At 43.2% G+C, this 26619-nt stretch overlaps 1 long non-coding RNA gene and 1 pseudogene across 3 annotated transcripts; both read left to right on the plus strand.

Annotated features, from left to right (window-relative positions):
* Positions 1–669: 669 nt before the first annotated feature.
* On the plus strand, positions 670–23456 carry LOC110763511 (uncharacterized). 3 transcript variants are annotated; one of them, XR_015825705.1, is made up of 10 exons: positions 670–1134; positions 1604–1630; positions 1915–2083; positions 2845–2927; positions 3663–3877; positions 5253–5313; positions 5498–5584; positions 6645–6727; positions 7137–7182; positions 7285–23456. It is a non-coding gene; the product is annotated as an uncharacterized LOC110763511 (long non-coding RNA). The 3 variants fall into 3 exon arrangements; XR_015825706.1 differs by lacking the exon at positions 6645–6727 and having other exon boundaries at positions 7285–7383; positions 7595–23456; XR_002527738.2 differs by lacking the exon at positions 6645–6727.
* Positions 2567–2748, plus strand: LOC148293135 (U2 spliceosomal RNA; annotated as a pseudogene).
* Positions 23457–26619: the final 3163 nt, after the last annotated feature.

A 26619-nucleotide genomic window follows, 5' to 3' on the forward strand; every position in this document is an offset into this window, starting at 1 on the left:
CAGATGGCTTCTCTTGTTGAAACCACAATTTTAAGCACCTTTCAAAGCTCCAGACCACCAAAACACAATAGAATGGCAACTAGATCTGTACCAAAATGTGCAAACTTGCAGACCTTGATGCTTAAATATTCAAAAATAATTATCTTTATCGAGGATGGAGATAAACTGACAAGGAACAACACTATCCTTAGCTGGAACGGAGTTGTCCTAGTGTTTTTTTAAACCCAAAGAGACAACACCAAACACAAAGAAGCTATACAAATTCTTCAAGATCAGCAAACAAAACCAATGTGATTCCCAAAACCAAAACCAAAACCAAAACGTTTGAAGCAAAGCGATCTCTCTACTACGGTCTAAGAACCAGAGGAAACATCACCGTCTCATCGATCTCGATGGTTTCCATATCTAATCTCCGAGACATCTTCTGCGGTCTAATGGGTTGGGAGCAACATGGTTGATGCTTGTGTGGGGCTAAATTGACGGTAGGTCCTCAATTGGTGATTTTTAAAAAGTTTGAGTCTTTAATTTACTGAAAAAATTATTAAAGGGCTAAATGGACAATATGCAACTCGTTTAGGGGGTAATGCAAAAAATCCAAGTTATAATGAAAGAGTTGTGATTTAAAAAAGTTCAACGGCAATTTCGACATTTTAGAAAAATTTGGTTTAATTTCCAACCAAAAACGAAAATTTTGGTTTAAATGTCACTCCTAGACGTCACACTCCCAGCGCCCGGGCCCCACCTTTCTATATCTCTCGCTCTGATTTTCCCTCAACGCTCGCCGGCGTCTCTCCCCCGTCCGAGCAGCAATGGCCGCCGTTTTTGTCCCAAAATGTTCCCCTGCTTTTCCTCTACCTATTCTATCAAAATTAAGCCCATCCTACCGCAGTGGAAAACGGTGGCTCGTTCGAAAGAAATCCCAGAAATAGCCGCCGATTTCGAGCTATTTTCGGTGGCGGTTGCCGTTGCCACCTATTAGGTTTTGATCCCCGCCCTCGAAGGAAGCTAATCCACCAAAGAGCCCCCTCATTGGTCCACCGGTGACGGAGAATCGAAGCTGGATATTTTTCACAGCCACCGAAGCTTTTCCGGTGAGATTTCGGAAAATCCGGCCACCATCAACCGTCGACCCAGGTATAAAGTTTGATCCTCTCATCGTACTTGACATTTTGACAGAGGTGGCGACCGGCGATTTTGAGTTTCGCCAGCGCCAGATTTTGAGTTTGATCCTCTCAAGGGTATAGGTAATTAGGATTGTTATGATAGCATGTGACTTTAACGAAAAGTTGGGATCAAGCTCTGGTGCTGCTGCTGTGGCTGTTGTTGTCGACTTGTAGTTATTGTCGTTGTCTTTGTTCTTGTAGCAAGTTGCTTCATTGTCGTTGTAGTTGTTTGTTTGTGCCTTCATTTTAATTGTAAAAGTAAAAATGAAAACTTATTGTCTTCCTTTTGGATTTTGGTTTTTAAGTGGCAGTTTCTCGTTAGGTGTTATTCATAATTGTTTCAAATTAAAATAATTTTCTTATTTATTTATTTTTTCTTCACTTTTGTGAAGAAAAAGTTGATGAAACCAATCTGAAACTTCTTTATGATTTTCTTGCAGTGATACTCAGATTCACCCATAGCAGCCGTAAGTGGCGACAAAGTCTGGCTAATTTTTGTGTTTCATTTATGTTTGTAATATAGTGTGCGTGTGTGGATGGCAGGGTGTGTGTGTGGTTTTTACTTGATTTGGTACTACATATTTTAAGGATGTTTCGCTTTGGGCAATATTCTCCCAATACTTAATAAATTTGAAGGAAATAAGGAAACAAATGAAATTAAAACCCGACATGGATTTGGGCAAGGTTTTTATGTGTGGAATTTCTCATTTTGTGAGAAGTATTGGTGCTAAGTTTAATGAGACTTGACCAGGTATATCTGGAAAGGGACGTTTGTGGAAGTGGGCAAAGGAATATCACCGAACGTTGAACAAGTTTTGGAATTACTGTTGAATAAGGAAGAGTTTCTGGCTTTTGCACCAGACACCGAAGAAACAAGGTCAATGATTAACATAATATCGGTTAAATTTCCCCTCTTGAAGGTGCCCATTCTTATCTATCGCCTGATTTTGTTATTTTTGGTATGTAGTTGTGTGTTCATGCACATGCTAGGCACATTCTTTTTCTTTAGCACATCTGAGCTCACCTCTTCTGTATTTTGAAATTTGTTTTTAAAAGCATTGAAGTCTTTGTTACATATGAGATTTGTTAAGCACCCTACATAGAATGGATGATATTGGTGTGGGACTCCAGTTACCCTCAATTAGATATCAAGAGTGTATTGTCTTCATTCTAGCAAACTATTGAAAAAGAAGATGTTTTGTTAACGTTACCATCCTGCTTTGATTTTCTTAAATGGTGTCCATTTGCATGGGGAGGCTTCATCTTTAGATTATGATTTTGGGGCAAACATAATTCATTAGTGCACTATTGTGGGGGACACTTGGTCAATTAGGCTCTGTTTTTTTTGTTGTTGTCTTTTTCCTAATAAAAAAAAAATTTAGGGTTAAGTTCTTGGCTTTCTCGCACTTTCTCGGCCTTTTGGTTAAGAACAAGTGTAGTATATGTTCTTATTAGAAAAATCTTATTTTCTGCCACTTCCTTTTAACTGTACGTATTAGTTGCAAAGTTCTGAGCTTTGTATTCCCATATGGTTCTCTTCATCACATTCAAGCATGGCTTTGTTACTTGGAATTTGCTTGTATAAATTAGAAAATGAAATAGGTTTCACAATGTGTCTTTTCATTTCCTTCACAAGGGTTTTCATTGCTCAAGCTAAATAAAGTCCATTTCATACTTACAGAATGTTTCTAGAGTTTACAAAGATGAACAGGAGCTGGAAACCTATATAGGCTCAGATCTCTATGGTACCTGCAATCAAATAATGTAAGTCGTACTTTTGTATCACAGTATGGATCTGAGGGAAATTTCCTTGAAATGAATTTCGATTATAGTTGGAATTGGAGAAGTATGAAAGACTAGTGGAGAAATGCAAATTACCAAAATTGTTTCTTTTGATGGTTTTCTAGTACTGGTCAAACGTTTCCTGCCTAATATTTTGCTGATTAGTGATCTCTTGGACTACATGACTGTTGCTATTCATGTATGCTTGATTCGCGTGAAGCATTGATTCAGTGCATTATAGTTTTCATCTTTTTAAATGTGGCTTTGGCTTTTGTGATATTATCTGTATGATCCACACGTCTTCATGAATTGAATGTGAGGTCTAATCATGCATGCGTGATTTTTGAAAAAAAAAGGAGCCAACTATCATACCTGCACCAATTAAATGTTTATCATAGTGTGGATAACTGTGCTGGAGATATTACATTGGTTATGGTATGTTCTAATATCTGCACACTCTAATTACTTTACAAATTAAAATGTGTTTTGCTTTTGTTTTTATTTTATATTTTATAATTGTTTAATTTATTTTTTTAAAGTAGTTATCTGTGACTTATGCTTATAGTTTAAAATTCTTACTATACTGTATTTTATGTGATGGCCATTGTGTGATCACTGGATGGCTATTTTTTGAACAACGCAAGTCTGTTTGATTCTATGAGAAGTCACATTATTAAATTTAGCTGTGTCACTGAATAAACTGAGCTATTTGTTTAGGAATTGCTCGAATCCAAAAATCAAAGGAGCAGTAGTATTTCATGACCAAGGTCCCCAATTTTTTGATTATAGCATACGTCTCAATCACATGGGCTTTCTCAAGATTTCCTGACGTTAAATCCATCATGGACACAAATGGTCCCTAACTTAATGACTTGGAACTGGGAGAAAATACAGTACCAACAATGCAATACAGCTTCAGCGGTTTCTTAACTGTATGGTTGCTTCGTACCTTCGCCACTTATTGATTTTTGATATCTTACTTTCATTTGTTACTTTAGTTGATGTATGGAGCTTTGTCATAATTATATTTATATTTTCTAAAAAGCTTTCTGTTCTCCCGTTGTGTTCCCAAAATTTGTCTATACAAAAAGTTGGGTTTGGATTATTAGTTCTTTTTATGCAATTCAGGTTCTAGTTAAAAGTAATTTAATAATTGTTTTTTAACGTTCGTTTAAGTAGATCATTGGTGATGGTTTTCTGAATCTGAATGTTAAGTTGAAAATCCAATTGATTAGTGGCACAGACATAGACAGTCTTTTTTCCTGGCTTCTTCCTCAACTCATTCATCTATATGCCGGTGGGAAAAAAAATATCCCTTACAGAATATTGGTTTTTAAAATTTTGGTATGTAAATCCCACAATAGAAATAATATCACATGTTGTCTCTAGTAACGCATAAATTGTTAGTACGTGGTATATTTTTTAGAGTCTTTCTATATGTTGTTCCAAAAGAATCATAATTTTGAGCCAAGTGTAGTTTGTGTCATACTCAAAGTTTGGTGCCAAGTATGATATTTTTTTTTCCCAAACATAGGGCTTACTCATGTTGGTCGGATAGGGTTTATTTATACCAATACTGGCGTCTGATATTGTTGTTGCTTGTCCATTCTCAGACACTCTCTCAATGTTTCATAGTGTGACTCATAAATTTGTTGTAATGGTGAATGATTCAAATGTTAATACGATATCCACTTATAGACCAATCTTCAATGATTCTGAAACTTGATGTATTGACCTTTAATAAGTTTAATGATTGTTATTAAACAATAGTGCAACTTCTAACTTTCATCCTTGTTAAATATTGTCACAATTTTTTTTTTTGTTTCACAAAATATTTTCTGATTCTGTCTTGATAAGCCCCTTATCTTCAATAAAATTGTGGGTGAAACTGCATGTATATTTGTGAAATGTGTGTCCATTCTTCTTATGCCTTTATGCTATTGCAGTTCCAGCAAGTTCTGGATTCCTTTATAATTTTTGTGCCCCAACAATCTGACACCAAAAATATAGAACTTCCTTCATCTTTGCCCTCTGGCTAACCTTCCTCTCTTAATGTGCCATGGACGAGTTATGGTCTGTCAAACATTCAAATAGTCCCATTTCCAACTCGTGAATACACTGATGATGAGTTCCAGTCCATCATAAAAAGTGTCATGGCTGTATTGTATGTATCTCTTGAATTTTTTATTTCTTTTGCTTTTCGATTTTTGTATTGTTCATGTTGTAATCTTCAGATCACAATCAATATTTCTTAGCATTAATATATTGACATTTTCTGTTTGGTTGTTCTGGAACGTGGATGAGCAGGTATATTTTGGGATTTCTCTACCCAATTTCTAGATTGATCAGCTATTCTGTGTTTGAGAAGGTTTGCTAATTGTTATTATATTTTACTTGAAATAAAGCTCAAGATTTACCTTATTCACCTCATGGTTTCTGTTTATTTCTTTATGTTTTTTTTTCTTCTTGGTTAATGTTATGGACGAGAGTAATTTGTTTGTCATCCTTTATGTTCCTGACTGCAACTTGTTTTTTTATTCATAATGTTTCAGGAACAGAAGATAAGAGAAGGTCTTTATATGACGGGGGTGGAGGATGGGATACTCCATCTCTCATGGTTTATTGCATATAATTTGCAGGTTGGTTCTTTGTTCTTTTGTATTTTTGCTTAATTTATGAAGAAGTCTCAGCAAGAATTCAATCAATTTAACCTCATTTTTTATAATTTTGTTATATTATAAATTTATTATTTAAATAATTATTGCCACCATTGCATGCTCTTGTTTTTGTTGGAGGATTTTTGAAATATACTTCAAACTTTCAGTTCTTTGGCTTTGTAGGATAACTATTGTTGCATGGCTCTAGTATGTGCACTGTTGAACAATGATTGAGTCTCAGCATTGATCAACTTGCAAGAAAAGAAGTGTCTCCTCTGATTGATAAAGCAACGTAGTGTTAATGTACCGTAGGTATTGTGTGTTAGGTTAGATCATGAATATAATTAGGTACACTAGACAAGAAGAGGGAGAGGCTATGTTTAATTCGTTTTTCTGAAATTTGAGTCCATTTGGTTTGAAGGAGATGGTCTATTGATAGGTTATGTTGCGTTGGTGGTAATCTAGATCAAGTTCTATTTGAATAAGAGTAGAAAATATAACGTTGGACTTTTCAGTGCTTGTCATCCCTAACAATATTCTGTGGGGGGGTTTTTTTTTTGTAGTTTGATTTCTTCTGCAGTTTGTAGTTTCTTCTGCGATTATTACGGTTTGTACCATGGATAATCATTTCAAGTAGAGTGATAAGAAAGTGGTGTTCATTCACTTCTTCTTTGGACTAAGTGCAATTATGCTGTCATTTTTAATGACTACATTCTTCACATGAGCGAAGACAGCTGTTGCTGTTGGGACCCTTTGATTTTCTTAAATGGTGTCCATTTGCATGGGGAGGCTTCATCTTTAGAGTATGATTTTGGGGCTAATATAATTCATTAGTGCACTATTCTGCCCCTTCCTTTTAACTGTATGTATTAGTTGCAAAGTTCTGAGGTTTTTATTTCCACTTCATCACATTTAAGCATGGCTTTGTTAGTTGCTTGTATAAATTAGAAACTGAAATAACGGGTTTCACATTGTGTCCTTTCATTTCTTTCACAAGGTCTTTCATGGCTTAAGCTAAATAAAGTCCATTTCATACTTACAGAATGTTTCTATAGTTTACAAAGATGAATAGGAGCTGGAAACCTATATAGGCTCAGATCTCTATGGTACCTGCAATCAAATAATGTAAGTCGTACTTTTGTATCACAGTATGGATCTGGGGGAAATTTCCTTGAAATGAATTTCGATTATAGTTGGGACTGGAGAAGGATGAAAGACTAGTGGAGAAATGCAAATTACCAAAATTGTTTCTTTTGATGGTTTTCTTATGTTGGTCAAACATTTCCTGTTCAATATCTTGCAGATTATGATCTCTTGGACTACATAACTAGCTATTTATGTATGCGTGATTCATGTGAATAAGCATTGATTCTGTGCATTATAGTTTTCATCTTTTAAATGTGGGTTTGGCTTCCTAAAATTATCTGTATGATCCCAACATCTTCATGAATTGAATGTGGATAACTGATCATTGAACCAATTTAAGGAATCGATAACTTGTCTTAATGTTGCTTATATGGCTGTTTATCTACAGTTGACGGAGAATTTTGGGCTTTTTGCCATGATTCCTCTTGGAAAAGGTGCGCCTCTCCTCCCTGTACATTTCCCTTAAGTTAGTCGATGTCGTTAGTGGTTGTCGTCGGTGCCACGAGCTTGAGAAGCTCCTATCACTTTTTGGCCAGGGCCCAAGAGTAAAATTTGTTCTCCTTGAAGAGCTTATGCTAGTGGTATACTGCTTGTGCCAATCTGGCCACTCCTCAAGCCACCAATCGCTACTGAAGGTGAGTGAACTGCTTAGTGGTGCCCCACTTTGCTTTGTAATTGTCCCTACATCGTTCGATGCACGACGATAAACTTGGATTGGTGAGATTTCGTCGTTTGATAGGCGAACGAAGTTTCGCCTATTAGGCATTGATTGATCTGGACGGATCCGACCGTTGGATCGGTCCTAGCTTCTGATATTTTGTTCCCTGTGTCGTTTGGAGTGTGTAGGAACTTACAAATCTAGAATTGGAGGTTTGAATCTTCCGGATCGACTATTCTAGGGTTAGGGTTGTTGATCGTCCGATTGTGCGATCGGACGATGATGCACGATCGGACGATGATTGGCCATCAGTTCGTAGCCAAACTCTTTGGACTTATTTAGTGGGTTGTTTGTTTTTATATCTATATTTTGTATTCTTGTTTTAATGAGAATTGTTTTGAGACGCTTAAGGCTTTGTGATTTGAGTATGATGTTTTGATTTACGATATGAAATGCCTCCAAAGTTTTGTTTGATTATTATTCAATTCATGCCTTATTTAAGTAAGGTTTTGGGTGTTATGTAGGTATGAATTTGGTTTTTAAGAATATTGTTGTTTTAGTTTGAGCTCGTGTTCTACCTATTTAGTTTTGTGATAGTTTTATTTAATTTATTTCGAAGAGAATGTTTTCTAGTGCTTAAGAATGTCTGAACTAGTTGTTAGCTTATCGATTGATCAGAGGATTGGTTTGGTTTTTTTGTGCTGAAGCTTTTTATAAGAACTACGAGTGGCTTGATCCTATGGAAAGGGTACGTAGGCAACCTATAGTCGATCTAGGTGCAGCCACCAAGTTAGGCTTTTAGTAGTATGTTTAATTTGACAGAACGGATCTTGATAACTTATCTATGTTATTATGCAGGTTTCATGCTCTATTATGTTTGATGAGTGATTTATGTCGTGTAAAAGGGCCCGAGGTCCATTGAAACTTTTGTTCTTTGGTGTGGTTTATAGATTGTACATGCTGAATGGTTGGGAGATTTAATTGTGTTTTCTTTGTAGAAGACCTGCCAAGTGTAGGACATGCACCGGGTTCATCATGAATAACAAGAGGGGGATTCGGGGCGGGTCCTGTTAGTTGGTATTAGATAAGTTAGTGATTTTGTAGACTTGTACGTTATGTGCACCCTTCGTAAGACTTCTTAGGATGTACTCTTATTAATTAGTCTTAAGATGATTGCCTGTAGTTGTGTTTAGTATACAGGTCTCTAACAAGGAGAACAACTTTTACTCTTGGTTGTCTAATTTACCCCTTCCTTAGTTGCCTTAAAATGTTTGCATGTACCTTTGTTTAGTATACAAGTGTCCGGTCAGGATTTCTCTACCCACATGCTATATTTTTCTACACAAATGGTTAGCCAGTTTCCCCCTTCACCAGTTGCCTTTAGATGTTTGCATGTAACTGTGTTAAGTATAAAGGTGTCAGACCAGGATTTCCCCTACCACCTGTCTGATTTGTGTGCACATGTGGTTAGCCAGTTCCCCTCATTCCTACTTTCCCTCAGATGTTTGTCTGTACTTGTGGTTTAGCAAAAGGATTAACCCAGCCACCTGCCCGATTTGTCACACAGGTGGTTGGCCAGTTTCCCATTTCCTAGTTGCCTTTAGATGTTTACATATACATGTGCTTAGTAGATACTTCTCCGACCAAGATTTCCTCAGCCACCAGCCCGATTTGAGTGCAAAGGTGGTCTGCCGGGATTTTCCTATCCACTTGCCCGATTTGATTGCACAGGTAGTCTGCCAGGATTTTCCTATCCACTTGCCCGACTTGTCTGCACAGGTGGTTGGCCAATTTCAGTGTTCCTAGTTGCCTTCCAATCTTAGCATGTATCTATTCCTTTAGATGTTTGGATGCACCTGTGCTTAGTGCACAGTTGTCCGACAAAGATTTCCAAAGCCACTTGCCCGACATGTCTGCACAGGTGGTTGGCCAGTTTCCCCCTTCTCTAGTTACCTTCCGACGTTTGTAGGTAGTTGTGTTTAGTGTAGAGCTGTTTGACGAGGATTTCCCTATCCACCTGCCCGATTTGTCTACACAGGTGGCTGGACGGTTTTCCTGTTCCTAATTGCCTTCAAATCTTCGCATATACTTGTGTTATATATACAGGTGTCCAGCCAGGATTTGTCTATCCACTTGCCCGATTTTGTCTGCACAGGTGGTTGGTCAGTTTCCTTTTTCCTAGTTGCCTTCAGATGTTTGCATGTACATGTGCTTAGTAGATACTTCTTCGACCAAGATTTCCTCAGCCACCTGCCCGATTTAACAGCACAGGTGGTCTGCCAGGGTTTTGTTATCCACTTGCCCGATTTGTCTGCACAGGTGGTTGGCCAATTTCCATTTTCATAGTTGCCTTCCAATCTTAGTATGTATCTATTCCTTTAGATGTTTGGATGCACCTGTGCTTAGTGCACAATTGTCCGACAAAGATTTCCAAAGCCACTTGCCCGACATGTCTGCACAGGTGGTTGGCCAGTTTCCCCCTTCTCTAGTTACCTTCCGACGTTTGTAGGTAGTTGTGTTTAGTGTAGAGCTGTTTGACGAGGATTTCCCTATCCACCTGCCCGATTTGTCTACACAGGTGGCTGGACGGTTTTCCTGTTCCTAATTGCCTTTAAATCTTCGCATATACTTGTGTTATATATACAGGTGTCCAGCCAGGATTTGTCTATCCACTTGCCCGATTTTGTCTGCACAGGTGGTTGGTCAGTTTCCTTTTTCCTAGTTGCCTTTAGATGTTTGCATGTACATGTGCTTAGTAGATACTTCTCCGACCAAGATTTCCTCAGCCACCTGCCCGATTTGACAGCACAGGTGGTCTGCCAGGGTTTTGTTATCCACTTGCCCGATTTGTCTGCACAGGTGGTTGGCCAATTTCCATTTTCATAGTTGCCTTCCAATCTTTGCATGTATCTATTCCTTTAGATGTTTGGATGTACCTGTGCTTAGTGCACAGTTGTTCGACCAAGATTTTCAAAGCCACTTGCCCGACATGTCTGCACAGGTGGTTGGCCAGTTTCCCCCTTCTCTAGTTCCCTTTCGATGTTTGCAGGAAATTGTGTTTAGTGTAGAGCTGTTTGACGAGGATTTCCCTATTCACCGGCCCGATTTGTCTACACAGGTGGCTGAACAGTTTCCCTGTTCCTAATTGCCTTCAAATCTTTGCATGTACTTGTGTTATGTATACAGGTGTCCAGCCAGGATTTGTCTATCCACTTGCTCGATTTTGTCTGCACAGGTGGTTGGTCAGTTTCCCTTTTCCTAGTTGCCGTTAGATGTTTACATGTACATGTGCTTAGTAGATACTTCTCCGACCAAGATTTCCTCAGCCACCTGCCCGATTTGACTGCACAGGTGGTCTGCCAGGATTTTGTTATCCACTTGCTCGATTTGTCTGCATAGGTAGTTGGGCAAATTCAATGTTCATAGTTGACTTCCAATATTTGCATGTATCTATTCCTTTAGATGTTTGGATGTACCTGTGCTTAGTTCACAGTTGTCCGACCAAGATTTCCAAAGCCACTTGCCCGACATGTCTGCACAGGTGGTTGGCCAGTTTCCCCCTTCTCTAGTTACCTTCCGATGTTTGTAGGTAGTTGTGTTTAGTGTAGAGCTGTTTGACGAGGATTTCCCTATCCACCTACCCGATTTGTCTACACAGGTGGCTGGACAGTTTCCCTGTTCCTAATTGCCTTCAAATCTTTGCATGTACTTGTGTTATGTATACAGGTGTCCAGCCAGGATTTGTCTATCCACCTGCCCGATTTTGTCTGCACAGGTGGTTGGTCAGTGTCCCTTTTCCTAGTTGCCTTTAGATGTTTGCATGTACATGTGCGTAGTAGATACTTCTCCGACCAAGATTTCCTCAGCCACCTGCCCGATTTGACTGCACAGGTGGTCTGCCAGGATTTTGTTATCCACTTGCCCGATTTGTCTGCACAGGTGGTTGGCCAATTTCCATTTTCATAGTTGCCTTCCAATCTTTGCACGTATCTATTCCTTTAGATGTTTGGATGTACCTGTGCTTAGTGCAACGTTGTCCGACCAAGATTTCCAAAGCCACTTGCCCGACATGTCTGCACAGGTGGTTGGCCAGTTTCCCCCTTCTCTAGTTACCTTCCGATGTTTGTAGGTAGTTGTGTTTAGTGTAGAGCTGTTTGGCGAGGATTTCCCTATCCACCTACCCGATTTGTCTACACAGGTGGCTGGACAGTTTCCCTGTTATTAATTGCCTTCAAACTTTGCATGTACTTATGTTATGTATACAGGTGTCCAGCCAGGATTTGTCTATCCACCTGCCCGATATTGTCTGCACAAGTGGTTGGTCAGTGTCCCTTTTCCTAGTTCCCTTTAGATGTTTGCATGTACATGTGCTTAGTAGATACTTCTCCGACCAAGATTTCCTTAGCCACCTGGCCGATTTGGTTGCACAGGTGGTCTGCCTGGATTTTGTTATCCACTTCCTAGATTTGTCTGCAAAGGGGGTTGGCCAATTTCCGTTTTCATAGTTGCCATCCAATCCTTCCATGTATCTATTTCCTTAGATGTTTGGATGTACCTGTGCTTAGTGCACAGTTGTCCGACCAAGATTTACAAAGCCACTTGCCCGACATGTCTGCACAGGTGGTTGGCCAGTTTCCCCCTTCTCTAGTTACCTTCCGATGTTTGTAGGTAGTTGTGTTTAGTGTAGAGCTGTTTGACGGGGATTTCCTTATCCACCTGCCCGATTTATCTACACAGGTGGCTGGATAGTAACCCAGTTCCTAATTGACTTCAAATCTTTGCATGTACTTGTGTTCTGTATACAGGTGTCCAGCCAGGATTTGTCTATCCACTTGCCCGATTTTGTCTGCACAGGTGGTTGGTCAGTTTCCCTTTTCCTGGTTGCCGTTAGATGTTTACATGTACATGTGCTTAGTAGATACTTCTCCGACCAAGATTTCATCAGCCACCTGCCCGATTTCACTGCACAGGTGGTCTGCCAGGATTTTGTTATCCACTTGCCCGATTTGTCTACATAGGTGGTTGGCCAATTTTCATTTTCATAGTTGCCTTCCAATTTTTGCATGTATCTATTCCTTTAGATGTTTCGATGTACCTGTGCTTAGTGCACAGTTGTCCGACCAAGATTTCCAAAGCCACTTGCCCGACATGTCTGCACAAGTGGTTGGCCAGTTTCCCCCTTCTCTAGTTACCGTCCGATGTTTGTAGGTAGTTGTGTTTAGTGTTGAGCTGTTTGACGAGGATTTCCTTATCTACCTGCCCGATTTGTCTACACAGGTGGCTGGACAGTTTCCCTGTGTTCCTAATCGCCTTCAAATCTTTGCATGTACTTGTGCTATGTATACCGGTTTCCAGCCAGGATTTGTCTATCCACTTGCCCGATTTTGTCTGCACAGGTGGTTGGTCAGTTTCCCTTTTCCTAGTTGCCTTTAGATGTTTGCATGTACATGTGCTTAGTAGATACTTCTTCGACCAAGATATCCTCAGCCACCTGCCCGATTTGACTGCACAGGTGGTCTGCCAGGATTTTGTTATCCACTTGCCCGATTTGTCTGCACAGGTGGTTGGCCTATTTCCATTTTCATAGTTGCCTTCCAATCTTTGCATGTATCTATTCCTTTAGATGTTTGGATGTACCTGTGCTTAGTGCACAGTTGTTCGACCAAGATTTCCAAAGCCACTTGCCCGACATGTCTGCACAGGTGGTTGGCGAGTTTCCCTTTTCCTAGTTGCCTTTAGATGTTTGCATATACATGTGTTTAGTAGATACTTCTCCGTCCAAGATTTCCTCAGCCACCTGCCCGATTTGACTGCATAGGTGGTCCGCCAGGATTTTGTTATCCACTTGCACGATTTGTTTGCTCAATTGGTTGGGCAATTTCCATGTGCATAATTGCATTCCAATCTTTGCATGTATCTATTCCTTTAGATGTTTGGATGTACCTGTGCTTAGTGCACAGTTGTCCGACCAAGATTTCCAAAGCCAGTTGCCCGACCTGTCTGCACAGGTGGTTGGCCAGTTTCCCCCTTCTCTAGTTACCTTCCGATGTTTGTAGGTGGTTGTGTTTAGTGTAGAGCCGTTTGACGAGGATTTCCATGTCCACTTGCCCGATTTGTCTACACAGGTGGCTGGACAGTTTCCCTGTTCCTAATTGCCTTCAAATCTTTGCATTAACTTGTGTTATGTATACATGTGCTTAGTAGATACTTCTCCGACCATGATTTCCTCAGCCACCTGCCCGATTTGACTGCATAGGTGGTCTGCCAGGATTTTGTTGTTCACTTGCCCGATTTGTCTGCATAAGTGGTTGGGCAATTTCCATGTTCATAGTTGCCTTCCATTCTTTGCGTGTATCTATTCCTTTAGATGTTTGCATGTACCTGTGCTTAGTGCACAGTTGTCCGACCAAGATTTCCAAAGCCACTTGCCCGACATGTCTGCACAGGTGGTTGGCGAGTTTCCCCCTTTTGTAGTTACCTTCCGAAGTTTGTAGGTGGTTGTGTTTAGTGTAGAGTTGTTTGACGAGGATTTCCCTATCCACATTCCCGATTTGTCTACAAAGGTGGCTGGACAGTTTCCCTGTTCCTAATTGCCTTTAAATCTTTTCACCGCCCCGATTTGTCTATCCACCTCCCCGATTTGACTGCACAAGTGGTCTGCCAGTGTTTTGTAATCCACTTGCCCGATTTGTCTCCATAGGTGGCTAGCCAATTTCCACGTTCATAGTTGCCCTCCAATCTTTGCATGTATCTATTCCTTTAGATGTTTGCATGTATCTGTGCTTAGTGCACAGTTGTCCGACCAAGATTTCCAGAGCCACTTGCCCGACATGTCTGCACAGGTGGTTGGCCAGTTTCACCCTTCGCTAGTTACCTTCCGATGTTTGTAGGTGGTTGTGTTTACTGTAGAGTCGTTTGACGAGGATTTCCATATCCACTTGCCTGATTTGCCTACACAGGTGGCTGGACAGTTTCCCTGTTCCTAATTGCCTTCAAATCTTTGCATGTACTTGCCTCTCCACTTGCCTGATTTTGTCTGCACAGGTGGTTGGTCAATTTCCCTTTTCCTAGTTGCCTTTAGATGTTTGCATGTACATGTGCTTAGTAGATACTTCTCCGACCAAGATTTCCTCAGCCACCTGCCCGATTTGACTGCACAGGTGGTCTCCTAGGATTTTGTTGTTCACTTGCCAGATTTGTGTGCACAAGTAGTTGGGCAATTTCCATGTTCATAGTTGCCTTGCAATCTTTGCATGTATCTACTCCTTTAGATGTTTGCATGTATATGTGCTTAGTGCACAGTTGTCCGACCAAGATTTCCAAAGCCACTTGCCCGACATGTCTGCACAGGTGGTTGGCGAGTTTCCCTTTTCCTAGTTGCCTTTAGATGTTTGCATATACATGTGTTTAGTAGATACTTCTCCGACCAAGATTTCCTCAGCCACCTGCCCGATTTGACTGCATAGGTGGTCCGCCAGGATTTTGTTATCCACTTGCCCGATTTGTCTACCCTGGTGGTTGGCCAATTTCCTTGTTCAGAGTTGCCTTCCAATCTTTGCATGTATCTATTTCTTTAGATGTTTGGATGTACCTGTGCTTAGTTCACAGTTGTCCGACCAAGATTTCCAAAGCCACTTGCCCGACATGTCTGCACAGGTGGTTGGCCAGTTTCCCCCTTATCTGGTTACCTTCCGATATTTGTAGGTAGTTGTGTTTAGTGTAGAGCTGTTTGACGAGGATTTCCCTATCCACCTGCCCGATTTGTCTACACAGGTGGCTGGACAGTTTCCCTGTTCCTAATCGCCTTCAAATCTTTGCATGTACTTGTGTTATTTATACAGGTGTCCAGCAAGGATTTCTCTATCCACCTGCCCGATTTTGTCTGCACATGTGGTTGGTCAGTGTCCCTTTTCCTAGTTGCCTTTAGATGTTTGCATGTACATGTGCGTAGTAGATTCTTCTCCGACCAAGATTTCCTCAGCCACCTGCCCGATTTGACTGCATAGGTGGTCTGCCAGGATTTTGTTATCCACTTGCCCGATTTGTCTGCACTGGTGGTTGGCCAATTTCCATTTTCATAGTTGCCGTCCAATCCTTGCATGTATCTATTCCTTTAGATGTTTGGATGTACCTGTGCTTAGTGCACAGTTGTCCGACCAAGATTTCCAAAGCCAATTGCCCGACATGTCTGCACAGATGGTTGGCCAGTTTCCCCCTTCTCTAGTTACCTTTCGATGTTTGTAGGTAGTTGTGTTTAGTGTAGAGCTATTTGACGAGGATTTCCCTATCCAGATGCCCGATTTGTCTACACAGGTGGCTGAACAGTTTCCCTGTTCCTAATTTCCTTCGAATCTTTGCATGTACTTGTGTTATGTATGTAGGTGTCCAGCCAGGATTTGTCTACCCACCTGCCCGAATTTGTCTGCACAAGTGGTTGGTCAGTTTCCCTTTTCCTAGTTGCCTTTAGATGTTTGCATGTACATGTGCTTAGTGGATACTTCTCCGACCAAGATTTCCTCAGCCACCTGCCCGATTTGACTGCACGGGTGGTCTGCCAGGATTTTGTTGTTCACTTGCCCGATTAGTCTGCACAAGCGGTTGGGCAATTTCCACATACATAGTTGCCCTCCAATCTTTGCATGTATCTATTCCTTTAGATGTTTGCATGTATCTGTGCTTAGTGCACAGTTGTCCGACCAAGATTTTCAGAGCCACTTGCCCGATATGTCTGCACAGGTGGTTGGCCAGTTTCACCCTTCGCTAGTTACCTTCCGATGTTTGTAGGTGGTTGTGTTTAGTGTAGAGCCGTTTGACGAGGATTTCCATATCCACTTGCCTGATTTGTCTACACAGGTGGCTAGACAGTTTCCTTGTTCCTAATTGCCTTCAAATCTTTGCATGTATTTCTGTTATGTATACAGGTGTCCAGCCAGGATTTGTCTCTCCACCTGCCCGATTTTGTCTGCACAGGTGGTTGGTCAATTTCCCTTTTCCTAGTTGCCTTTAGATGTTTGCATGTACTTGTGCTTAGTAGATACTTCTTCGACCAAGATTTCCTCAGCCACCTGCCCGATTTGACTGCACAGGTGGTGTGCCAGGATTTTGTTGTTCACTTGCCAGATTTGTGTGCACAAGTAGTTGGGCAATTTCCATGTTCATAGTTGCCTTGCAATCTTTGCATGTATCTATTCCTTTAGATGTTTGCATGTATCTGTGCTTAGTACACAGTTGTCCGACCAAGATTTCCAAAGCCACTTGCCCGACATGTCTGCACCCGTTGGCGAGTTTCCCCCTTCTCTAGTTACCTTCCGAAGTTTGTAGGTGGTTGTGTTTAGTGTAGAGTTGTTTGACGAGGATTTCCCTATCCACCTTCCCGATTTGTCTACAAAGGTAGCTGGACAGTTTCCCTATTCCTATTTGCCTTCAATTCTTTGCATGTACTTGTGTTATGTATACAGGTGTCCAGCCAGGATTTGTCTCTCAACCTGCCCTGTATGACTGCACAGGTGGTTGGACAGTTTCCCTTTTCCTAGTTGCCTTTAGATGTTTGCATATACATGTGCTTAGTAGATACTTCTCCGACTAAGATTTCCTCAGCCACCTGCCCGATTTGACTGCACAGGTGGTCCGCCAGGATTTTGTTATCCACTTGCCCGATTTGTCTACCATGGTGGTTGGCCAATTTCCTTGTTCATAGTTGCCTTCCAATCTTTGCATGTATCTATTCCTTTAGATGTTTACATATATCTGTGCTTAGTGCACAGCTGTCCGACCAAGATTTCTAAAGCCACTTGCCCGACATGTCTGCACAGGTGGTTGGCGAGTTTCCCCCTTCTCTAGTTACCTTCTGAAGTTTGTAGCTGGTTGTGTTTGCTGTAGAGTTATTTGACGAGAATTTCCCTATCCACCTGCCCGATTTGTCTACAAAGGTGGCTGGACAGTTTCCCAATTCCTATTTGCCTTCAAATCTTTGCATGTACTTGGGTTATCTATACAGGTGTCCAGCCAGGATTTGTCTCTCCACCTGCCCGATATGATTGCATAGGTGGTTGGCCAGTTTCCCTTTTCCTAGTTGCCTTTAGATGTCTGCATATACATGTGCATAGTAGATACTTCTCCGACCAAGATTTCCTCAGCAACCTGCCCGATTTGATTGCACAGGTGGTCTGCCAGGATTTTGATATCCACTTGCTCGATTTGTCTGCACGGGGTTGTCCAATTTCCATTTTCATAGTTGCCTTCCAACCCTTGCATGTATCTATTTTTTTAGATGTTTGGATGTACCTGTGCTTAGTGCACAGTTGCCCAACCAAGATTTCCAAAGCCACTTGCCCGACATGTCTGCACAGGTGGTTGGCCAGTTTCCCCCTTCTCTAGTTACCTTCCGATGTTTGTAGGTACTTGTGTTGATTGTAGAGCTGTTTGACGAGGATTTTCCTATCCACCTGCCCGATTTGTCTACACAGGTGGATGGACAGTTTCCCTGTTCCTAATTGACTTCAAATCTTTCCATGTACTTGTGTTATGTATACAGGTGTCCAGTCAGGATTTGTCTATCCACCTGCCCGATTTTGTCTGCACAGGTGGCTGGTCGGTTTCCCTTTTCCTAGTTGCCTTTAAATGTTTACATGTACATGTGCTTAGTAGATACTTCTCCGACCAAGATTTCCTCAGCCACCTTCCCGATTTGACTGCACAGGTGGTCTGCCTGGAATTTGTTATTCACTTGCCCGATTTGTCTGCACAGGTGGTTGGCCAATTTCCATGTTCATAGTTGCCTTCCAATCTTTGCATGTATCTATTCCTTTAAATGTTTGGATGTACCTGTGCTTAGTTCACAGTTGGCCGACCAAGATTTCCAAAGCCACCTGCCTGACATGTCTGCACAGGTGGTTGACCAGTTTCCCCCTTCTCTAGTTTCCTTCCGATGTTTGTAGGTAGTTGTGTTTAGTGTAGAGCTATTTGATGAGGATTTCCCTATTGACATGCCCGATTTGTCTACACAGGTGGCTGAACAGTTTCCCTGTTCCTAATTGCCTTCGAATCTTTGCATGTACTTGTGTTATGTATACAGGTGTCCAGCCAGGATTTGTCTATCCACCTGCCCGAATTTGTGTGCACAGGTGGTTGGTCAGTTTCCCTTTTCCTAGTTGCCTTTAGATGTTTGCATGTACATGTGCTTAGTAGATACTTCTCCGACCAAGATTTCCTCAGCCACCTGCCCGATTTGACTGCACGGGTGGTCTGCCAGGATTTTGTTGTTCACTTGCCCGATTAGTATGCACAAGCGGTTGGGCAATTTCCACATACATAGTTGCCTTCCAATCTTTGCGTGTATCTATTCCTTTAGATGTTTGCATGTATCTGTGCTTAGCGCACAGTTGTCCGACCAAGATTTGGAAAGCCACTTGCCCGACATGTCTGCACAGGTGGTTGGCCAGTTTCCCCCATCTAGTTACCTTCCGATGTTTGTAGGTAGTTGTGTTTAGTGTAGAGCTGTTTGACGAGGATTTCCCTATCCACCTGCCCGATTTGTCTACACAGGTGGCTGGACAGTTTCCCTGTTCCTAATTGCCCTCAAATCTTTGCATGTACTTGTGTTATCTATACACGTGTCCAGCCAGGATTTGTCTATCCACCTGCCTGATTTTGTCTGCACAGGTGGTTGGTCAGTTTCCCTTTTCCTAGTTGCCTTTAGATGTTTGCATGTACATGTGCTTAGTTGATACTTCTCCGACCATGATTTCCTCAGCCACCTGCCCGATTTGTCTGCACAAGTGGTTGGCCAATTTCCATGTCCATAGTTGCCTTCCAATCCTTGCGTGTATCTATTCCTTTAGACGTTTGGATGTACCTGTACTTAGTGCACAGTTGTCTGACCAGGATTTCAAAAGCCACTTGCCCGACATGTCTGCACAGGTGGTTGGCCAGTTTCCCCCTTCTCTAGCTACCTTCCGAAGTTTGAAGGTAGTTGTGTTTAGTGTAGAGCTGTTCGACGAGGATTTCCCTATCCACCTGCCCGATTTGTCTACACAGGTGGCTGGACAGTTTCCCTGTTCCTAATTGCCTTCAAATCTTTGCATGTACTTGTGTTATGTGTACAGGTGTCCAGCCAGGATTTGTCTATCCACCTGCCCGATATGACTGCACAGGTGGTTGGCCAGTTTTCCTTTTCCTAGTTGCCTTATGATGTTTGCCTATACATGTGCTTAGTAGATACTTCTCCGACCAAGATTTCCTCAGCCACTTGCCCGATTTTACTGCACAGGTGTTATGCCAGGATTTTGTTATCTACTTGCCCGATTTGTTTGCCCAGGTGGTTGGCCAACTTCCTTGTTTATAGTTGCCTTCCAATCTGTGCATGTATCTATTCATTTAGATGTTTGGATGTACCTGTGCTTAGTGCACAGTTGTCCGACCTAGATTTCCAAAGCCCCTTGCCCGATAGGTCTGCACAGATGGTTTGCTAGTGTCCCCCTTCTCTTGTTACCTCCGTTGTTTGTAGGTAGTTATGTTTAGTGTAAAGCTGTTTGACGAGGATTTCCCTATCCACCTGCCCGATTTGTCTACACAGGTGGCTGGACAGTTTCCCTGTTCCTAATTGCCTTCAAATCTTTGCACCTCCCCGATTTGTCTATCCACCTCCCCGATCTGACTGCACAAGTGGTCTGCCAGTATTTTGTTATCCACTTGCCCGATTTGTCTGCATAGGTGGCTAGCCAATTTCCATGTTCAAAGTTGCCCTCCAATCTTTGCATGTATCTATTCCTTTAGATGTTTGGATGTACCTGTGCTTAGTGCACAGTTGTCCAACCAAGATTTCCAAAGCCACTTGCCCAACATGCCTGCACAGGTTGTTGGCCAGTTTCCCACTTCTCTAGTTACCTTCCGATGTTTGTAGGTAGTTGGGTTTAGTGTAGAGCTGTTTGATGAGGATTTCCCTATGCACCTGCCCGATTTGTCTACACAGGTGGCTGGACAATTTCCCTGTTCGTAATTGCCTTCAAATCTTTGCATGTACTTGTGTTAGGTAAACACGTGTCCAGCCAGGATTTGTCTATCCACCTGCCCGATTTGTCTGCATAGGTGGTTGGCCAATTTCCATTTTCCTATTTTCCTTTGGATGTTTGCATGTACATGTGCTTAGTAGATACTTCTCCGACCAAGATTTCCTCATCAACCTGCCCGATTTGACTGCACAGGTGGTCTGCCAGGATTTTGTTATCCACTTGCTCGATTTGTCTGCACAGGGGGTTGTCCAATTTCCATTTTCATAGTTGCCTTCCAATCCTTGCATGTATCTATTTCTTTAGATGTTTGGATGTACCTGTGCTTAGTGCACAGTTGTCCAACCAAGATTACCAAAGCCACTTGCCCGACATGTCTGCACAGGTGGTTGGCCAGTTTCCCCCTTCTCTAGTTACCTTCCGATGTTTGTAGGTACTTGTGTTGATTGTAGAGCTGTTTGACGAGGATTTTCCTATCCACCTGCCCGATGTTTGTAGGTACTTGTGTTATGTATACAGGTGTCCAGCCAGGATTTGTCTATCCACCTGCCCGATTTTGTCTGCACAGGTGGTTGGTTAGTTTCCCTTTTCCGTGTTGGCTTTAGATGTATGCATGTACATGTGCTTATTAGATACTTCTCCGACCAAGATTTCCTCAGCCACTTGCCCGATTTGACTGCACAGGTGGTCTGCCAGGATTTTGTTATGCACTTGCCCGATTTGTGTGCACAGGTAGTTGGCCAATTTCCATGTTCATAGTTGCCTTCCAATCTTTGCATATCTCTATTCCTTTAGATGTTTGGATGTACCTGTGCTTAGTGCACAGTTGTCCGACCAAGATTTCCAGAGCCACTTGCCCGACATGTGTGTACAGGTGGTTGGCGAGTTTCCCCCTTCTCTAGTTATCTTCCGATGTTTGTAGGTAGTTGTGTTTAGTGTAGAGTTGTTTGATGAGGATTTACATATCCACCTGCCCGATTTGTCTACACAGGTGGCTGGACAGTTTCCCTGTTTCTAATTGCCTTCAAATCATTGCATGTACTTGTGTTATGCATACAGGTGTCCAGCCAGGATTTGTCAATATACCTGCCCGATTTTGTCTGCACAAGTGGTTGTTCAGTTTCCCTTTAACTAGTTGCCTTTAGATGTTTGCATGTACATGTGCTTAGTAGATACTTCTCCGACCAAGATTTCCTCAGCCACCTGGCCGATTTGACTGCACAGGTGGTCGCCCAGGATTTTTTGTTCTCTTGGCCGATTTGTCTGCACAAGTGGTTGTGCAATTTCCATGTTCATAGTTGCCTTCCAATCTTTGCATGTATCTATTCCTTTAGATGTTTGCATGTATTTGTGCTTGGTGCGCTGTTGTTCGACCAAGATTTCCAAAGCCACTTGCCCGACATGTCAGCCCAGGTGGTTGGCCAGTTTCCCCCTGCTCTAGTTACCTTCCGATGTTTGTAGGTAGTTGTGTTTAGTGTAGAGCTGTTTGACGAGGATTTCCCTATCCATCTGCCCGATTTGTCTACAAAGGTGGCTGGACAGTTTCCCTTTTCCTAATTGCCTTCAAATCTTTGCATATACTTGTGTTATTTATACAGGTGTCCAGCCAAGATTTGTCTATCCACCTGCCCGATATGTCTGCACAAGTGGTTGGCCAATTTACATTTTTGTATTCTCCTTTAGCTGTTTGCATGTACATGTGCTTAGTAGATACTTCTTCGATCAAGATTTCCTCAGCCACCTGCCCGATTGGACTGTACAGGTGGTCTGCCAGGATTTTGTTATCCACTTGCCCAATTGGTCTACACAGGTGGTTGGCCAATTTCAATGTTCATAGTTACCTTCCAATCTTTGCTGGTATCTATTCCTTTAGACGTTTTGATGTACCTGTGCTTAGTGCACAGTTGTCCGAGCAAGATTTCCAAAGCCACTTGCCCGACATGTCTGCACAGGTGGTTGGCGAGTTTCATCCTTCTCTAGTTACCTTCCGATGTTTGTAGTTAGTTATGTTTGGTGTAAAGTTGTTTGACGAGGATTTCCCTATCCACCTGCCCGATTTGTCTACAAAGGTGGCTGGACAGTTTCCCTATTCCTATTTGCCTTCAAATCTTCGCATGTACTTGTGTTATGTATACAGGTGTCCAGCCAGGATTTGTCTATCCACCAGCCCGATATGTCTGCACAGGTGGTTGGCCAGTTTCGCTTTTCCTAGTTGCCTTTAGATGTTTGCATGTACATGTGCTTAGTAGATACTTCTCCGACCAAGATTTCCTCAGCCACCTGCCCGATTTGACTGCACAGGTGGTATGCCAGGATTTTGTTATCCACTTGCCCAATTTGTCTGCCCAGGTGGTTGGCCAATTTCCTTGTTCATAGTTGCCTTCCAATCTTTGCATGTATCTATTACTTTAGATGTTTGGATGTACCTGTGCTTAGTGCACAGTTGTCCGACCAAGATTTCCAAAGCCACTTGCCCGACATGTCTGCACAGGTGGTTTGCCAGTTATCCCTTCTCTAGTTACCTTTCGATGTTTGTAGGTAGTTGTGTTTAGTGTAGAGCTGTTTGATGAGGATTTCCCTAACCACGTGCCCGATTTGTCTACACAGGTTGCTGGACAGTTTCCCGGTTCCTAATTACCTTCAAATCTTTGCATGTACTTGTGTTATGTATACAGGTGTCCAGGTAGGATTTGTCTATCCACCTGCCTGATTTTGTCTGTATAGGTGGTTGGCCAGTTTCCCTTTTCCTAGTTGCCTTTAGATGTTTGCCTGTACATGTGCTTAGTAGATACTTCTCCGACCAAGATTTCCTCAGCCACCTGCCCGATTTGACTGCACAAGTGGTATGCCAGTATTTTGTTATCCACTTGCCCGATGTGTCTGCACAGGTGGCTAGCCAATTTCCATGTTCATAGTTGCCTTCCAATCTTTGCATGTATCTATTCCTGTAGATGTTTGCATGTATCTGTGCTTAGTGCACAGTTATCCGACCAAGATTTCCAAAGCCACTTGCCCAACATGTCTGCACAGGTGGTTGCCCAGTTTCCCCCTTCTCTAGTTACCTTCCGATGTTTGTAGGTAGTTGTGTTTAGTGTAGAGCTGTTTGAAGAGGATTTCCCAATGCACCTGCCTGATTTGTCTACACAGGTGGCTGGACAATTTCCCTGTTCCTAATTGCCTTCAAATCTTTGCATGTACTTGTGTTAAGTATACAGGTGTCCAGCCAGGATTTGTCTATCCACCTGCCCGATTTGTCTGCACAGGTGGTTGGCCAATTTCCATTTTCCTATTTTCCTTTGGATGTTTGCATGTACATGTGCTTAGTAGCTACTTCTCCGATCAAGATTTCCTCAGCCACCTGCCCGATTTGACTGTACAGGTGGTCTGCCAGGATTTTCCTATCCACTTGCCCGATTTGTCTGCACATGTGGTATGGCAGGATTTTCCTATCCACTTGCCTGAATTGTCTGCACAAGTGATTGGCCAATTTCCATGTTCCTAGTTGCCATCCAATCTTTGTATGTGTTTATTCCTTCAACTGTTTGCATGTACCTGTGCTTTGTGCACACTTGTCCGACCAAGATTTCCAAAGCCACTTGGCCGACATGTCTGCACTGGTGGTTGGCCAGTTTCCCCCTTCTCTAGTTACCTTTCGAAGTTTGTAGGTAGTTGTTTGTGCCTAATAAATCACGGCCATGAGCTGGCCGAAGGAGCCCCCTTTCTCGGCCCTGGCACTTGCTCGTAAAACTGAAATGCAGTGTTTCAATAAGGTGCTTTGCCTTCCCGAAGACAAAAGAAAAATGCTAAGGCATGATCATCTCGGCCTCGAGTGCAGGCCTGGGCTGAGGCTGAGGCCGAGCAAAATCGCTGCCAGAAATATTAAAGTCAGATCATCACATGATAGCAGGGACCCATGCTTCATTTAATGAAGTAGTGCCTGTTTTATGCAGCAGACCCACTGGCCACAAATAAGCATTTAATGCATGAGGGAAGGTGGGAAGTGACTGAAGTCAGGTTTTGGCGACAGAAGACAGAGTGATTAGACGTAGACATTCTCACAAGAATTCTTGCAGCTTGAGAGATTAGGTCACCAGCTATCAGAGCAATAAATGCGTCTCCACGGCTAGAAGCTCAGAACCCACGATCAAGAGCGGCGGCCGAGATTCACCGGGATTTATGGGGTCACAGCACCATGCTTCACGATCCCAAATGTCGATTGGACTATCCACTTGCGCTAATCAGACTCCACTATGCGTAATTTCAGTACTCATCCAGGAACTCTTCCTATAAATACAAGGCTCGAGCTACATTCAAAGGGTTCAAACACCAAACAAAAGCCTCCCACGGAGCAACTTATATTTTCCTGTAATGTACTTTCAATATTTTACTTGCATTCCTAGGAGTAGTGATAGTTTGTAAGGAAAATTCATCCATCAATATATCATACGACCCTTGATTTTCAAGCGCCGGAGCACCATCCCTGTTATTCGCTCACTCACCCCAGATATCATATGACCGTCGCTCCCTGAGCAGCGCGCCGGAGCAACGCCCGAAACCCACCAACAGCACCACCCAACGGCCTTGTAGTTCAGGCCGTGAACCTAACAGCTGAGACTAGTTCCTCTCTCGGCTTTAATCGTTTGATTAGAAGACGAGTTCAAACAGGCGCATCACTAAACCATTCTATCCCCATTAACCACCTCGACGCACGGTAGACCGTGCTGGCACGCCCGCGCACAACCGCACCGCACCCAAAAGCAGAAAATCGCGTGTCAACGCACATCCCCTCGGCCCGGAACTCCAGGCCGTGAGATTTGCGCGGCAGACACTTTTGGCACGCCCGGTGGGACTCTTATCAAAACTTATGGTGGAAACTAGGGCACAGGCAAAGCTAGAAAACAAAGCAGTCGAAATGACTTCTGAGACTCCTGAGTCTACTTCACCAATCACCATCACCGAGACCGAACATACGGTCGGGATATCAGCCAGCGTTCCAATAACGACGGATTGTACGGCCGAGTCCATGCAGGAACATGCAGTAGTGGAGGAGCTGATGTCCAAGCAGGCCTACAGGATAGAAACATCATTCATGGCCGCAATGGACAGGTTCTCCTCAGAACTGCGAACGCTTTTTCAGGAGAGGATGCCGGTAGCCTCGCCCACGATACCTCCCAGAGCCGGACCGAGGAGCGAAGAGTGCGAGAGAATCGAGCCTTATGGCGAAAGCAGCAGCCTCGGCATATTGGCCCACACCCAAGCATCCGGCTACGGCCAGCATTCTTTGCCGCCGACAAACAGCTGGGGGAAGTCCCAGCCCACATGGGCGAATTCGGGACCAACCTACTCGGCAGAGACGACGCGCGGACCACTCCATGCTTTGGCCGTATCACTGGGGCACGGCAGCCTCGCGCATCCTGTGATCCATCCACTCGGCCCAGTTCACACTGCGGCCGTCCACACCCATCCTGGCCCAAGCAACGCGACAGCCGTATCATCACAGCAGTACGGTCAGAGCAATCCGACCGTTTCACCACCATTACAGGTGTCGTTGTTTTCATTAGGCTCTCACCTTCACTACGGTTCGGCCAATCCCCCGGCAACGCATACGCACCTTGGCCAGACCCACGGCGCTCATCTGGCGTCGCCCAGCGCGGTCATCCCAGCCGAGCCCCTTGTTTCACAGCCCAGTGTGGAGTAGCCGATTCGGACGCCCAGAAGCTACGCCTATTCGTTCATTCTTTGACCGGCACCGCGTTCTCATGGTTCATAAACCTTCCGCCGAACTCAATAAGGGATTGGTCTGATATGGAAAGGGCGTTCCACGAACATTTCTATCAGACCAACCGAGAAATAACGGTCGCCGAGCTGGCAAGGATGAGCCAGGCGTCGGACGAATGACCTCACGATTACCTACAATGATTCAAAACATGTAGGAATTGGTGCCGCACGAACCTACCAGAGAGGGAGTTCGTCAAGATGGCCGAGGAAGGCTTGGAATTCGAATACCGGAAGAAATTCCAGGAAATCGAATTCTGGGACATGCATGACTTGACCAACAAGGTGGACAAGTATGCGTCCTTGTTGAAGGAAGAGATGCAGAAGAAGACGGCCTCAAAGGGGACCTACTAGAGGAATCCCATCGTTAGCTACGCCAAAGCAGACGGCTCCGCAGGGGCCGAGAGCGATGAGGTAGAGATGAGCTTGGC

The sequence above is a fragment of the Prunus avium genome, chromosome 7, assembly GCF_965620075.1.
Source record: "Prunus avium chromosome 7, drPruAviu1.hap1.1, whole genome shotgun sequence".
Classification (NCBI taxonomy): Eukaryota; Viridiplantae; Streptophyta; class Magnoliopsida; order Rosales; family Rosaceae; genus Prunus; species Prunus avium.